Source organism: Aedes albopictus, chromosome 1 (assembly GCF_035046485.1).
Source record: "Aedes albopictus strain Foshan chromosome 1, AalbF5, whole genome shotgun sequence".
NCBI lineage: Eukaryota > Metazoa > Arthropoda > Insecta > Diptera > Culicidae > Aedes > Aedes albopictus.
Window position 1 is genome coordinate 213,229,368 of NC_085136.1, and position 17,257 is coordinate 213,246,624.

Sequence of the window (17,257 nt, forward strand, 5' to 3'; positions counted from 1 at the left end):
CGGTTAGCTCAGAATCCATTTTATAATCGACATTTCCTTAACTACCTTGTCTAGTCTAGTCTAGCCTAGTCTAGTCTACACATACACAGCCATTCATTGAAAGAATCCTGGAAAATGATGGAATCGACTAATTCCATCATTTTTCTTGCCGTTATTAATCCTTGCAGTACATCTAAGATGTATTACAAACATTAAAGCGGCCAGGCCTACTGTGCAGCGTTGTTATTGTTATTGAAATCAAAAAACGAGGACATCTCGTACCAACCGTTCCATATACGAAGCATGAATATGAAATATTAACGGTGGGAGTGACGTTGCTAAGAAGCTTAATGTCACTCCTTGGTCCTTGGGATCCTGGGATGGGACACAGGTATTTACCCCTTATGCCCTGGCCCTTATGCCTAGGCTTAAGCGCCTTTACTCGCTCTCTGAAACGAAAAGAAAATACTAATCCCTCTCACTATTACAGGAATACATATTTCAAAATTATCAAAAATTATAACATTAAAATTACAGTACCAAATGAAGTTACCCAAATATTACCATCATGCAGTTCCTTACACAAAACCAGATGATTCGCAGTTCAAGGTATTTCCACTTAAACTGTGATATATCGAAGCATTCACTTATCGGGACACTGTAACATTTATGTCTTCCATAAGCAGCAGCATCACCGTTACCATTCCGGATGTATTCGCAGGAAATGTCATTTCGTGACAAAACTTCACAGAACAAAAAAACAAAAAAAAAACAGCAAGATCGCCCATACCTTTACACTATCGTGGTTATCGAAATGTCGATTCTCCTTGTGAGTGAACCGGATGATCAGAAATTTAGTCCAAATTTGCTTCCGGAATTGACAGCATTTATACGAGTTAATAGATTCTAGAATGCACAGAAACTTCTAATCTTCACTTTTTTTCCCTTTTGGTCTTACTGACTTCACTGCTTGATCACACACAGAAGGCATTAGGGCACCAAGATACAAAATACCGCGATACGTCCAAAAACTATCCGAAATCACAACCGACGAATACTCTACATGTATCTCGTTCACCTTTATCGAAAAACGACAATCAATCTTCTTGATGTCCACATTAAAGCAAGCAGCAGCTGTAGGCTAGCAAGAGCAGGAGTACGGGAACAAACTGACATTTCCTGAACTACCTTGTGTATAAAATCTCTTCATGACTACCACACGATATATGAACAAATTGGCTGTGGGGGATCTCAGTTAAAATTTGTAAAAGTTCTCATAAAATACTAAGCTGAGGACCAGACTGTGTCCCAGTTGGAACGTAACGCCAAGACGAGAGAGAGCTAGAATCTTTTAGCAATATAAAATAATATTGTTTTAAAACATTGGCGAGGGTTGGGTGCTAAAATTGCCTTAACGTGTTAGTTTGCAAAATAAGTTTCTGAATTTCTGAATGAAATACAAATTTATTTTTTACTTCAAAAAAGGCTGACAAAATCGGGGGTAGACAAAATCTGGGGCTGACAAAATCGCTTCCCCACTGTATATGTAAAATTTTTTAGGAATTGTTACTTAAGATATTTCCAAATTTCTTAAAGAATCCGAAGGAAAGGACGGACATCCTTAAGTTACGCCAAGTTTGGAGGAGTGGGGAGTTTTGAAGAGTGATAATTTCAGAGGAGTCCTGTACCAAAAATGTGCTATAGAAGGGAGTGGGGGAGATAAGAAACATTAGATTTATTTTATTTTAAGATTCCTTAGAGACATTTCTGAAAGAATTCTGGACTTTTTATTTTCTAAAATATACCTTCATGAATATCATTCCCATTCGTAAATTGCCATGAAAATCTTCCAAGAGATAAACAAATAATATGTACCTAGGAGAATGTGTTTGTGAGCCTAATTAGATCACCGCCAAGATTTTTTTTTTTTTGATAATTCGTTATGATTTACAAAAAAAAAATACTCGCCTAATACTTAAAATCACATATCATATACCCTTCGTTGCCTGCCACAGTCATATTATGCTGAGTAGTTTTATCTTGAGGTGCAATGTATAGCAATAGCCCACGAAAAATGCCACTCACCGATGTTTAGAGCAACTGCAAAACATGAGCCAAATATTCAAAACTCTCTCCCGCAGCATAACCATCATCGCGGCTACCAGCAGCATAGTTTCAGAGCATCGTCAGTGAGCGACCGACTTTGCACGACATTGGCATGGATATCAACATCGTGGACCATACGGCGATGATAGCATAGCGGTGCACAAATTTTTCCCAACTACAGTGGCGGCGGCGGCGTTTCTGTCGTTTGCGTTCTTCTGCTGACTGATGGGGCGCGAGAGCCCCGAACGGAACGCAGAGAGCACAAAACGCGACGCTAGGGTCATCGCCGCCGTCGTCAACATCAAACACTGCATGCATGGCATGGGCACTGTCGGCTGCTGGTGCTGGGCTGAGTCTGCTGGATGGACGCAAAAGAATCGGAAAACCGGTTTCTGATGGTACCGCTGCTGCTGGCTGGAGAATGCGAGAATGTCGTATGTCTGTGCCTGTCGTTTCAAGAGGACCTGCCGATCCGAGGTGAGTGCGCCGCGGTGGGTTTCCCGAACAAAATGTGAGAGAGTTTTGGTTGCGCGAAAGGAGTCGGGCGTTCGGTTCGGTGCTCGCTGTAGTGAGACTCAGCTGAGTGGGTGATAGGGATGTTTTATTGCAGCAGGTCGGTCGGTTCGTCGGGTCGGGAATTTCATGAAAAGGAAACGGAGCGAAAAGGCTGGAACTCGCGAAGAGGCTCTGCCTGCCGTGTTCGAGAGCTTCGGTCAGAGCCACCACCAGTTTGCGTCAGCTCGTCGTTCGTGGAAGATGAACTTGGATGGATAGTCCTCGCGCGCGCGTTAACGAACTGATTTCTTTGGGAAGTTTGTGGCTCTTGGTAGATAGAACAGAACTTCAAACGCACTCGGACGGAGGAGACATATGTACTCCAGTGCGCGCCCCAAGAAGGTGTTGGGTTCTTTTCTGTGGATTGTTCGATGTCCAGCGCTTCAGAAAATCAAATCAGGTGTTTGTGGTAGTAGTGCACGCAGCAAGAAGTGGAGGCTCGCAGCATCCAAGCTCCAGAGCTGGAAGAATACCAGTTTTCTGTCGCGACCTGATGTTATTGTTATTGTACCCGTCCAAGTCACGGCACTTCGAGCTGTCTGGTGTTAGTGCGTTCTAGTGGCCACTGGGCAGAACAAAAGTGCATGGATTTAGGGTGTTTTGACCGCGTGCTATGCATGTCTAGCAAAGATAGTTATTTCGGTGTTGAGGAAGAGACGAGCCGGCTCTCAAGATTTGACTAATAATTTACAGTTAGAGCAGGGAATAACCTCGTCGAAGAAATTGGATTAACCTTCGCTTGCTGGCGCGTACATCCACACAAGCACACGGGGCGGCGAGGTCGGCCTCGGCAGGGCTTTCCTGCACAATGGAGAAGTGTATGAGAATGTGAAGAAGGAAATGAAAAAGATCGATTCCGAGTTTTTGTCGTGTTTCGCACCGGGCTGAACCGAAACCAGGAAAACAAGTTCGCTGTGGCGGTGGTCGTCGTCAATCTCTGAAGGTATCTGTGGCGGCAGTGCGAGGAAGAGAGTGTTCTTTGTTTTTGTTTTGACGATACATGCGGCATCAGGTTCAAAAGGTTGCCCACAAAATACAAAACAAACGTCATCCGCGGGCGCGTATGTGACAGATCTTGGCAGTTGCTACAGCGGCGTATCAAGGCGAATTGCAACCGGAGAGAAGAGAAGCACTTCTAGGGGCAAAAGGTGAATGTGAATGTGAAAGGGCAGAATGTCAAGTGTGCCGAGAGGCAAAAGTGAGGCGAAGCAATCGTAAAGCAAGGTTATTTCGTTCGTTTTTTGTTGTTTTTGCATGCTCCCATTCAATCTTATCATGGATTCCATTTGGAAGCGAGCTGTCGTGTGAGCACCGAGAAGAGAAAGGAGCGAGTTCTGCCGTACGTGTATTTACGTCTCGTTTGATTTATAAGTCCCCCAATTTTGTTTCGTTTTCGGTTTCGGCTGAACATCGTCAGCGGGAAATCTGGGAGATGCGACCAGCACTATACAACAAGTAAAAGGAAAAATATATAATCCTTGGTAAAAAAAAGAAGTAAATCGAGGTGATTTCGTTTAAAAAGAGTTCTGTTTGTCTTGTGTTTTTTTTTACATTCGTTCGTCTCGGGTTTTTATTTCGTTTGCGAAATTTGTCGTTTGCAACGACGACGGAGCGAGAAGAAGAAGCGAATGCAATTTTCAAAGTGATTAAGAATTATCCATACGCCGAAGGGAAAGGTAGTGCAGAGCAGAAGAATAAAGGAGTCCCTCACTCACTCCGATGAGCAGCACGAAAAAAGGTGAAGCAAAAGGTGTACGCGCGTGAAAGTATAAATCGATTTTACTTGAGAAATTGCCAAAGCCGGCGAAGAAACTGCATTATCCGAAGAAGAATCAACGGTGACACCAGAACGTAAGACAGGTCACACACGAGGACAGACGGGCGGAAGCAGCATCAACACGACACACGGAGCAGCAGGATTTAAACCATTAAAGTAAGGATTATTGCCGTTTTTGTTTGTACCGAATGTGATTTTAATGGGATTAAGTTCGTGGGATTATCGCTTGTTTAGATGGGATCAATTATTGATGGGATGGTCCTTCTCTCGGGAACACGCATGCATGGTTCGCATGAACGAGTAAGCGTGAGTGCGCGGAGGAAGTTATTAAACGATGATAATGATCAGACGATAGGGTGATGTGTCTCGTGGTTTGGCAAGTGATTAATGGCACAGCTGTCGCGGGTTCTGTGGTGGGAAGACTCGAAAACGGAAAGGATTCTGTTACTTTTCCCATTGGGGAATTGATTGGGACGAGTGGTGGAGAGATGTGTAGCGGAAAAAAACCTTAAAAGTGTTTGCTTACAGCTGAAATATGTAAACCAGACAATGTCTGGAGGCATGCGATGTGTTTATAGAAAGCCAACTGTATTTATTGGTTTTCGACAAACAGTGGAAACAACTTCAGTCAAATAGTATATTATTCATGACTTGTGGCTCTGGCTGGATAATGAGACTAAGTGGCATGGTATTCATATAAACTATTTCTTTAGGGAAAAAGTTAGCAACATAGGAATGATTTGAAATTTCTGCAGGGTATGACTGATATTTCAGATCATTATTGAAAGAATGCTTGGTTAGAAACGATATAGCCGAAGCGGTAAACGCGGGGGTATTCAACAAGACCATACTTAAGCGGTCTTCTCACTTCACCGGGCCGGGACCGTGCCGGGCCCCGGCCGTGCCCCGGTCACCGATTTCTTTCTAACGATATCTATGGCGTGCTTCTCACTTGCCCGGCCGGGGCCCGACCGAGCCCCGGCACGGTGTGATGTGAAACACGCCATAGTAATCGCATGTAAGAAATCGATGACCGGGGCACGGCCGGGGCCCGGCACGGTCCCGGCCCGGTGTAATGAGAATAGCCCTTTATGGTGTCTGATCTGGGTTCGCATCCCGGTGGGTCGAGTGTCATTTGGTTATGCATTTCCTTGAGCTTCACAGAGAGTATCTTCGTATTTGTCATACGATATATGAATACAAAAATGGACAATCGGCAGAGCTTAGTAACTGAGAAAGTGCTCAAAGATCACGTAGCTGAAATGCAGATTTTGCTCCAGTTGAGACATTACTCCAATATGAAAAATAAATGCTTTGTTTCGACTTAAGAACTGCAGCTTTTCAAATACAATCAATACAAGTCCTTGCCAGAGTTTCGAAATTGATTAAGTCATTAGGCCGGCTCACGATGTTTCAAACCTTATTCTTCACAATCACTTTCCGAACGTAGCTACGAAGCACGTTTTCCTTTCTAATTTCATAACCACGATTCCATCCATTTGACTTGGACGGGTGCATTCATCACCCGTTTCGTCACATGATTGCCTTCGAGTTCCACATAACCACAGCTCGAAACTAAGAAAAGTGCTTATGGAAAACGGAACACCACAAATAAAGATGAACTCGTCTTCTCATGTCATCATGGCGCACTCATAAAAAGATCTACGATTTCCAGAGTTCAGTAATTTTCAAAATACTTCAATAGACTCGCCGATCATTTACTTAGTCATTGAAATAAAAAAAAAAATTGGCCTACGTGGTTTATGAGCGGCTTTTCGATGGGACTGTTATAAGAATTTATGTTGAGGTTTATGCGGTATAGATTTCCTGATGATATGGCTTCAGGAGTTGCTGCCAGGATTCTTCCGGAGATTTATCCAAAGTTTCCTCCAGAGATATATTTTGGAGCTTTAATCAGTCGTTCCATCATACGTTCCTTTTTGGGATTTCACCAAGAATTCCTGTTGGGAACCCTTCAGTTATTGTTGGTGTGATTCCTCCACCAAGTATTGTTGCGTTTCCTCCAGAAATTTCTGCTGGTGTTGCTGTGGGATTTTTACCAGGATTTATTTCCGGAGAATTTTAATAGAAACCTCTGGACATGTTCCTAAGATTTTTTCCAGGCATTCCTCCTGTATTACCTGCAGAAGTTTTTCTTGGGATTCCTTCAGAAACACCTGCTGGAGTTCCTTTATAAATTCTTGTTGGTATTCCTGCAGGGCTTTTCCCAGGTATTTCTACTCTGTATGAACTCCTCTTAAGTAAGATGAATCCATACACACTCAGATTCCATTTCGTTGTTCGGTAATTTTTTTGCTGGAAAAATTCGGTAGTGCGAAAAAACTACCGTTTTTCGGTAATTATGGGACATTTTACAAATGTTCGTTAATATTATTACCGAATAGTTTGTAATTCGATGCTTTGACAGCATAATTTTTCAACAATTTTACAGTATGTACAGTGAAATCGAACAATTACCGTATACTGTAAGTGATAGTACTGAAAAGCTGGTAAAATACAGCGCACTTTACCGAAGTTCCGTAAAGCTGCCAGCAACATTTGCGAAGTGTCAAACGGTCAAACTGCGGAAAGTTGAAATTTTCTTTTCGGTTTTTGTAATTCAAAACTCTGACCCAAAACTTCTTATCAAGTGCAATTTGAGACCTATTATGCGGAGCCCTGTATTTACAGACATTTGGTAAGTATTAATTCATGTATTTACACTGACTTCCTCCAATCAAACAATAAATATTCCGTTCCAGCTCTTCGAGATGTTGACGTGGTGAACCGGAGACTTGCTTCACGTTCATGCTACAAATCAATACCGGGACGGAATTAGGAGGAGCGACGGAATTTGTTCATAAAGGCATCGATATGTTTCGAAAAAGTTGGTGAATAAAAGCATTTTAACTCTCTAGGCTACATCTTTCATTTTTACAAGTACCGAAAAACTGTAAAATATGCAAATGAAAACATTTGAATCACCGAAACCCTACGGTAGTTCAAAAACGCATATTACCGGAGAAATTCGGTAATTTTTGACAGCATTCGAAAATTTTCTTTTACCGGATGTTCGGTACTTCTTTCGATTACCGAACGGACTACCGAACGTTCAGCTGTTGAGAATTCGGTAAAAAATTACCGAATACTGTAAAAAAAATCTAAGTGTGTAAATTTATGAAGGGGTTTCTCCAATAGACGTATTTGAAGGTAAGTACGTTAACAAATTGAGAGACACATTTGTGAAAAAATACCACTTGTTTTGATGGGATTCGAACCCACGACTCCGTATCACTTAGTCGGGCGCTTTAACTAACTGAGCCACAGAACAAGCTACGCTTCTGCGGAATAGAAAGACAGACTGAATTCGAAGCACCACCCCAACCAGGAATTTCTTCAAAAAATCTACCGAGGATTCATCGACGGATCCCTCTAGAAGTTTCATTGAAAATTTCTATGTACGCCTTCAGTTATTTCTCCGGAAATTACTCAAAACATGTATCCAGGCAGTCCTCAGGAGATGTCTCTAGGATTTTTTTTATTCTTCAATCACTTTACCTAATTTACAGCTCCTTTGCCCACTAGGGCACTGCGTGAGCGATTCCAATTGGAAGCTGTACTTACAATTTGTACAGCGCCTAAATGTATTCTATTCTAATTCTACTATATCCAACTCCATTTAGCCTAGTGGTTAACCGTAGTGTGGCCAGCAAAAAAAACACCCGTAGAAGGCCGGCAGGGTACCCGGGTACCCACGAAATGAAAATAATCATATCTCAGCGATTTTTCCACCGATTTTAAAAGTTTTTGCCTCATTCAACTCAGAAACTCATTATCTATCGAGATCGTATTTGGTTGGACCGGTCCAATCACCATAGGTACCGAAAAATCCGGATTTCCGGATCCATGTTTTTATACAATACAATATACGGGATTTTCGGTAGGTTAGTAGCAATTTCGGTACCAAGCATCGTATAACATGACCGGCCTGGAATCATAAAACGTGTTGACTTTGAAACTGTGTTTTCGGAACACACTTTTTTTTTTTTATCTGTATTAACGAGATTTTTAGCCTTAGGCTAGTTCATCTCGGGACCCACGCTTTACTTCCCTTCCGAAGGAAGAACTCACATTTTTGTGAGTTTGTCGGGAGTGGGATTCGATCCCAGGTCCTCGGCGTGATAGTCAAGTGGGAACACACTTTCCGTGGGGCCATGGTTGACCATAAACACTTTAAGATATCCTAGCCTCAACAATGTGGGTTTCAATATGGTATAAGGACATGCTCCCAAAAATATGGATTTTCTGAAAACCACGGTGATTAGATCGGTCCAACCAAATATTTTTCCGATAGATGATGAGTTTCTGAGTTGAATGAGCTAAAACATTTCCAAAATCGATGAAAAATTGACGGAGACATGATCATTTCAATTTCGTGGGTACCCGGGTACCCTGTCGGCCTTCCACGTAATAAAAAAATGCAGGAGCCCCTCCCCCTGCCCCTCCTTACTTTAAAATTTGGTCAACCCCATTAATAGATGTATATTCACGAGTTCTAAGATCTAACAGAGTTCCAACATCCTAGTCTCAATAACCATAAAAATATCGAGATTTGAAATTGAAAAAGGTACCCGGGTACCCTGCCGGCCACATAAGTGTTAAAGCTATGGATCGCCAATCCGGAGACGGCGGGTTCGATTCCCGTTCCAGTCGGGAAAATTATCTCGACTTCCTGGGCATAATGTATCAGTGTACTTGCCTCACAATATACAAATTCATGCAATTGCAGGCAAAGAAAGCCCTTCAATTAATAACTGTGGAAGTGCTCAAAGAACACTAAGCTGAAGTGAGGCAGGCCAAGTCCCAGTGGGACGTAGAGCCATAAAAAAAAGAAGAAGACTATATCCAACTGGTTGTCGTTGCACTGCTTTCACTTTGTACCCTATCATGGTATAATGATGAGCACAAGGAAGCTGATGTGTGGCTGTTGGTTGTTCCTGTATCCAGTCCGATTGGGGGTCCATTATGGGTTGCCGTTCGCCGATGTCCGAGTATCCGAGTCCATTTGAGCCATAGGCTCAAAAGAGGTTCAGTGTCAGCTGCTCTCAGGGGGAAAGAGCAACTGCAGGGCCTGGGATCGAACCCATGACCATCTGTTTATGAAGCAAACGTGTAGCCACTACGCCACGGGCCTCGGCATCTCCAAGATTTCTCACTATGATTCCCCTCTAGGGATTGTTCCAGGATTTTTTCGTGGTATTCCTATAGGAATATCTCTTGGTATTGATTAAGAAATTGTGATTTTTTCCGGAGCTCCGGTAGAAATTCTACTCGAATTTCATGCTAGCGATTATCCTGGAATTCATGCTTGAATTTCTTAAGCCATCTCTGCAGGGATTTCATCAGGATTTGCTCCAGAACATTTTTCAAAAAATCCCTTCGTGGCTTTCTCTTCAGGAATTTCTAATGGAATGCTAATCGTCAATTCTGAACCTTCAGAGTTTTCAATATGAATTCCTCCAATGACCCTTCTGGGAAAAATTCCAGATTTTTTTTTTTCAGGAATTCCTTTAGGGATTCGGATTAGGTGCTGCAAATTCCATGTAGATGCGGATCAATCTGGAAGTTTAAATCTATTATGTAGAAACTCCGCTACGAAGATTTTTCTAAAATTTCGCCAGGGTTTCTTTCTGGGAATTCTCTACGCAACTGTATTATGAATTGGCATCTAAACCGAAATAGAGATGATTCGTGAAAAAAGTAATGTTCATGGTGTGGGCTCAGGCTCATTTTGGCTTTCTATTCCACAGAATCAGTACCTGTTATGTGGCTTAGTTGGTTAAAGCGCCGGTCTAGCGAATACGGAGTCGTGGTTTCGAATCCCACCAGAACGCGATTTTTTTCACAATATCATCTCTGAATTTGTAAATTAGCAACATTCTGTGCCTTCTAACTACAAGTTTTTCTGTATGTTTATGACATACCAGCAAATCTTCACAAGAATTTCTCTAAGAATATATCGCATATGTTGTAGCGGAGCTTCTCTCGGAATTTTTGTTGAAGAATTTCTGCGATTCCATCCGTGTTTCTCTTGAGACTTGACTAGGAGATCTTCAAGTGATTTCCCAGAAATGCTACAGGAGTTATTCTTGGGATTTCAGCTGGAGCTTTTCCAAGGATTCCTTACTTGGGGATATTTTCGCGTATTTTATGCTGGAGTTCCTCCCGGTTTTTTTTTTTCAGTTTCTCCCGTAATTTCTTCAAGAAATTTCTGTGAGCTTTCTTCTAGAGTTTTTTCCCTGGATTTCTACAGAAGCTTCAGCTGGGATATTTCCGAAATGTTCTTGTGGGATTTCTTTTGAAGTGTCACCAGAGGTTTCTCTCGGAGTTTCTCCCTGGTCTTCTCTCAGAAAATTCGTTCAGCTTAGAGTTTTTCTAAATTTACCTAGCACTTTCTCCCATTTTTTTCACGGATTGTCTGCTTGGATTTCTGCAGATATTGGAGTTCTTCCCGTAGTTTCTTTCAGAGCTTTCTTCAGGCTTTTCCTTGTAGTTGTTCATCGGATTTCTTGCAGTGATTCACATTAGATTACGTTTTAAACAGATTTACTCGGGATTATTCCCAAAGCTCATGCCGGAATCCCTACCAGAAATTGTCCTCAGATTCTGGATGCTCCTTTATGGATTTCTGTAATAGTTGCTCCCGGAGTTCTTGTGGGGATTTTTCCAGGAGTTTTGCTTCGGAATGTCTCCTAGGAGAATCCTAGGGTAATTTACGTAATCAATTGAGGGGCCGTTCATAAACCACGTAGACTAAAATTTGGCAATCTCAGATCCCCCTCCCCCTCGTAGACTTTCGTCCATACAAAAAAAATGAAATTTGTATGGAGCGTAGACCTCCACCCTCGCAAGATTTGTTGTGTATGACAACACAAATATTTTTGATTTCTGAAACCCCCTTCTCCCATTAAAACTTACGTAATTAATGGACAGCCACTTATGAAATTTCTGATTAGAAATTTCCGGAGAAATATTGGAATAAATACAGGAAGGAAGGAATCCGACATAACTTATGGGAGAAATCTCGAGAGGAACTTCAGAAGAAATCCTTAGGAAAACTAGGACATCTTAAAAAAAAGTTGTGGGAGTAACCCCGTGAGGATATATGAAAGAAAATAAACTCTGAAATTCTTCAACAGAAATCTCGGGTGGAACTATGGGCAAAATCATTCGAAATTCAAGAAAAATGTCGGAGAACTCTCCGGAAGGAATCCCTGGAAAAACTTTTGCGAAAATCGCGAGAGAAATGGTTGTAAAAGAGATTATTTTGCCTGAGGCTTAAAATCTCGTTAATACGGATAAAATAACGTAAAGCTAACCACTAAGAGAAATTCCTGATGTAACTTTGTAGGTTAAGTGTGTAACCGTTCGGTTCCAATTTGAACTTGAAGGCTCCACCTTAAGTAGTTTTTCCCGAAGTAAGACCTTTTCAAAAGGTAATCAAGAACAGTCACGCTCACTGGTCGAAGAATCGCGAGTGAGTGCGTGTTCATCATTGATTCCATGCCAGGCCAGATAAGATGCGAGAGAGTTCGAGCAGTTTGAGCTTGGGCAAAATACTTAACCAGCCCTGTTGATATCTTGCTCGCCCACAGAGGGTGCTGCGTACAACAGGATGGGCAAGCATGAAACGCCAGAACATAGAGGCCATTTCGGATTCTTATGCTGAATGGCGTTCTATAAAAGAAGCATATTGGATGCAAAAATTCCTCTTTTTGTGTCAATTGTGATCCTTGTAAGAAATGGTAGTGCGCGTGTGTAAATAGTAAAAGTAAAAAGGATTTGTTAAAAGTGGCATGTAAAAATGTTAGTAAAAGTTAAATGTAAATCTGTTCCTGTTAGTACGTGAACATGCAAAGAAAAAGTGCTATAACCAAACGATCAAAAAAAAAAAGCTAGACGAGTGCATAAACAGTAAAGAAAAAGGTCCACGTCAAGGGAACTTTTTCTTTCTACTTTTCTCCAAGATCAGCGACAGTGCGGTGCGGACGAAAGTGTTTCCCGTGGCGATCGTGAGAGTTTCTGCAGCTCCGGCGAAACTGGTTCCAAAGATTTGGCCGTCCGATAATTGTCGGCGCCTGTGCTATTCAGCCATTGTCTCCGGCCACGGAGAGTAAGCCACCGCCATCGCCCGTCGAGATCCTACCGCCATCATCGAGAACACCAGGACAAACACCCCCCCCCTCCTTCCTTACAAACGCCACCATCCACACTTCGGATCCGTGAGAAACACCAAGCATGCAAGTAAGACACCCATATTGTGACGTCACGAACAAATTGTAAAAATGTATCAGCTTCAGGTGTAGCCAATCTATAGAAGAAAGAGCTACACGGTATTTCTAAGACCTTTCACCAATGTTCGCTTTGTTTCGTTTCTCCGGGTTCACAACGGAACCGTCAAGCCTCGTCTTGCTTGGATCGCAGTTGAAGTTAGTTGACCCCCTCCCCCTTTATTATATGTTTGCCTGTTCTGTATATTCAGCCGTTTTGTGAAGAGCCTTCCTAAATGTTGCTCCTGCTCGGATGAATCATCCTCTGGCTGAGTATTGGGTCAATGAAATAATATAAACGACCCTGAAGATCCACATCCCGCTGAGCCAGCGAGTTTCAAGTGTTCCAATTATAGTACCAATTATTCGCCATAGTTGATTTTCACTTTTTAACAATTTAAATCAACAAGAAAATTTTTGTGAACAACAGATCACATTCACAAAAGATGGTTGCATTCATTTAAACTCCACATTTTGCTCAAATAATAAATTCTCAAGAAATAAATCATTTTCCTTAAAATTTCGGCTTCCTTGCACCCTTTTTCGCCATAGTGTGCCAGTCTTGGTGCCAGTTATGGCTAATCCCATAAGGAATGCATGCAAATAGTGCGAAAAGGATCCGAAGTTGGAACGTGTGAAAACTAACTATCTTTTAACATATTGATGACATTCGTTGGTGGTTTCATTATTTTTGTACAAATAGTTTTCCTTAGGTAGTGCCATAATTGGTTCAGGCACCCTATATGATTTGCAAGAATCTCCGAGAGGAAGCCAGCGAGAAACTCTGGAAGTATATCGGGAAACCTCCGGGAGGTACTCCAGTAGCGACATCGTGAAAAACTCCTGCAGAAATCCTGAGAGGAATTCTAGTAGAAAACCCAGGAGCAACTCTCACAAATTCCGAAAGATCACCAACACAATCTATAAAGGAACTATTTTTTTATAGAATGAGAAAATCTGCTGAGCTGATACCCAAGAGGTAGTTCCTCGGGTTATGTGGGGATCGACCCACTAATAACTCATTCTCTCTCTTCCTTACCTTCGCGGTTCGCCCGTTAGGGATGACTTCGAGAAGGAAGGGGGCGTACATGAGTACTCTCTATTGGTAAGCGTTCCATCAGCTACCGTCTTAAGTTGTCCTCTCTCCCCTAGAAGCTTGGGTCCTGGCTAGTACTGTGTACTACTCGTTAGACTCAAGCTCCCGAATCGTAAGCGGGGCCAACTTAACTTGCTGTTGGTCGGCCCGCCATTTTCTCTGTAGTTTAAGTATGATTCGGGAGACTGTGGAAAAAACTATTGGAACTATTTGTGGCAAGCAAGTGCGTAAAAACCTGTGAACACTGGGAGAAATGAAGCCAGTCAGAAAAAAAGAAAATAAAGGAGAAATTAGTTTCGGTGGAAATGTCTAATCTTTTTCTTACAATGAACCAAATAGAAATCTTAGAGAAATCTAGAAATAATCAATTTTGCAAAAAAAAACTTGGAAGAATTCAGCGACTTTGTGAAACAATATTGATCGGCCTCAACATTTTTACTTAATTTTTGAGGATATTTATGTACAATTTTTAAAATGTATATTAATTTTATAAAATTTTGGCTAATTTTTTAATTGAGGGGTGTAGGTGACAAAAACCCACTTTCGAGTAAAATAGGTTTAAGGCAAAACTGGACATATTTCCTATTTTTTTTTTGGTTTTTGATTTTTTATTAAATGACGTAGCAATATTTTCAAAATTGGTTTTCGTAAACAGTTAGAGAAAGGATCGAGCTATCTCCTGGATTTTTTTCAGGTGTAAAACTTTTACCAATTTTTCAAAAATCATATTTTTTGAACTCTAATTGTGTACGAAAACCGATTTTGAAAATATTGCTTCGTTATTCAATAAAAAATCAAAAACCAAAAAGTGAGGAAATGCTTCCAGTTTCGCCTTAAAGTTTTACACCAATTTTTCATCCCATACAAAGTGCATGGAGGTTCAAAATTGACCCAATTTTCTCGGATTTATTTTAATTTTTCTAAGCATCGTGAAAATAATCTTAAAAAGTTCCTGAAAACTGTTTTGATATGATCAGCTCAAAATCGACAAAATGGTTACTTATACCTCTTTGCATCTGGGCCCCTCAATTACAACCGTCTCCAAAAATGTGATACATTCCGTAATTCGTAATTAGCATGTTTAGATAACATCTTGTTAAATCGCAAAATCGCTATTTCATCTTACCTCACCCGTTTCAACGTGCCACGGTGCTTGATATTTGAATTTTCATCAAATTAATCCAAACTATCTTCATGTATTGAATTCTATTCCCGACCACAGCAATTTGATTTTTGAAGACTTTGTGGAAATTATAACCGTGACGTTAGAAGCTTTAATGTTTATATAGAAAAAAAACTAGTTCAATCACCTGGAATATTAACACCAAACGCCGTAAATAATGCTCACCATTACAGTAACCTAGCATAAGCCCACCGCCTCGAACCGGTTCATGATAAACATGATAGAATCGTTACTCCGTAAATCAGCTCAATGAACACTACAAATCATTGGAATGTGTTCGCCCGCAGTTGGGCACTGCCGCCATAACTGACTGACGACGATGGGCACTGGGCAGTGCCCCAGCTGTGTGACATTTTCGCAGTGGGGATTCTCACGCCCATCGACCGTGTGCTGCTGCTAGTCGTTTATGTCGGTACATGAGCCCAAATAATCGTCCACTCCCGGCAGGTGACCATCGCGGACGCAATTTCGATCCAACAACTCTGTCGGTAAATTGCGAGCTTACAGGAACACCAACGATAACGAGTGAACCTACCAACCAGCCAGCGCTCCAGTGCCAAAACCAGGCACCGTCGATCCCGGATGGATCGATAGGTTTCGTTTCCCATCAAGCATAAGCGTCGGGCCCGGCCCGGCAACATCGAAAGCCGGAAGGTCGTCACTCAATCGAACAACCGGGCCATCAGCTCCTCGTTGGGCGACATCAGCAACACTCCACGTTGGTGTAGTGTAAAGTGGGGCAAAAGTTATTGATGTTTTTGGGTTTATATCAACACTATACCAAGGTGGTTCATTCCGTTTTTGATTATGAGATGTACACTGCAAAAATCAAAATAAAATAAATGTAGTTAGTCAAGAGGCGTGTACTCAGTACACGACGCGACCGCTTCCGAATTAATATTATTACAATTTATAATCAACTTTGAAACGTAATTCACTTCAAATAAACATTCTATTGTGAGACTATAAACATAACTCAATTGAATATTTCAATTGAACTTTATACGAGACACTAAAAATTTAAAAGGATGACTTTAACTTTAAAAATACTGATACATATAAATACATTCTGGCAAAATATAAACTCGATTGGTATAATAGTTGTCAAGACATTAAAGAGTCGGAAAGATGACACAATACTATTTATTTCCGGGTGTTTCGACTCCTTTTTGAATAAGGGTGTCAGAATTTGTAAAAAAAATCAAAACGGATTTTGCAGTTTTCACGAGTTGAGCGAGGAATTTGTTTTTGTTTTGCATCGTTATGTAAACTTTGTTGGGTATATTAATTTTGACAGCTAATTAAACGTCCCATGATAAATTTAAAAAATCTCATAAATAATTCCAGAAAAAATATAGAGAGAATCAGGACTGTTATGATCTGCTCCGGATTTCTTGAAATGATTCGAGTGGCCTGCTTTGGGGACCGACAAGCACAAGTTATACAATACTATTTTTTAATCGTCCAGGACCTTGAATCGGTAAACTTCGATTCCATCCGGATCATTGTTTTCGGATACTAGTAGAAGCTATACAACCGATAAATATAAACCTAGCATCGCGACATTTCCAGCGTCTTTTTGTGCAGATCGCAAACTTGCATAAAACTATGGAAAACCTGCAAGTAGGTAGTAGGTAGAAAACTAAGATTTAAAAAAGATTACAGGATTCCTTCTGAATTTGTTCCTTTGGTCACGCATAAGATCCAGTAAAATGTTGGTTCAATTCCATCAAGTCTAAGGCGATGCTCAACGATCTTGAAATTTGTATGGGAAAACAGCAAAACGTATGCAGAAAAGTTTATATTGTTGCCGCTAGGTGGCACTGTAGGCGTTCATTGCTAGATTTTATTTGAAAGTAGGTTACTACACAAAAGTTTTTCCTGCGCTTTTCTTACGCGGTTCGCGTAATAAACCGCATTGTTTAAAAAAAAAACGTCTTAACCCCTTCCCGCCCACGACTTCTTTCAAAGTTTTGAATGCTAATAAATGCTTTGAATAAAAAGTGCTCGAACAAAAGTTGTTAGGAATCACTTCAAATTAACGAAATGTTAAAAAAAGTTTTTAATTGTTTATCAATAGTTATTGATTGTTTATCAATAATTTCACTATTGAACCAATAATTAGAGTGTACAAGTACTTTAATAAGCTTATAACCTTTTTCCAAATGCTTTTATAACATATTGAAGTGAAATGGGTCAGGTCGGATTTGCCAAAAAGTGATGGTGCTCTA

General features: G+C 41.0%; 1 protein-coding gene across 3 annotated transcripts in view; it reads left to right on the top strand.

Annotated features, from left to right (window-relative positions):
* Window positions 1–2,322: 2,322 nt before the first annotated feature.
* LOC134285461 (sterile alpha motif domain-containing protein 5-like) overlaps window positions 2,323–17,257 on the top strand; it is a 445,200-nt gene continuing 430,265 nt past the window's right edge. Inside the window, exon 1 of one of the 3 annotated variants that reach the window (XM_062846217.1) lies at window positions 2,323–4,573. The gene's annotated coding sequence lies outside the window, so the exon portion shown is untranslated. The remainder of the gene's footprint in view (window positions 4,574–17,257) is intronic. The other 2 variants (XM_062846214.1, XM_062846215.1) reach the window with 2 other exon arrangements.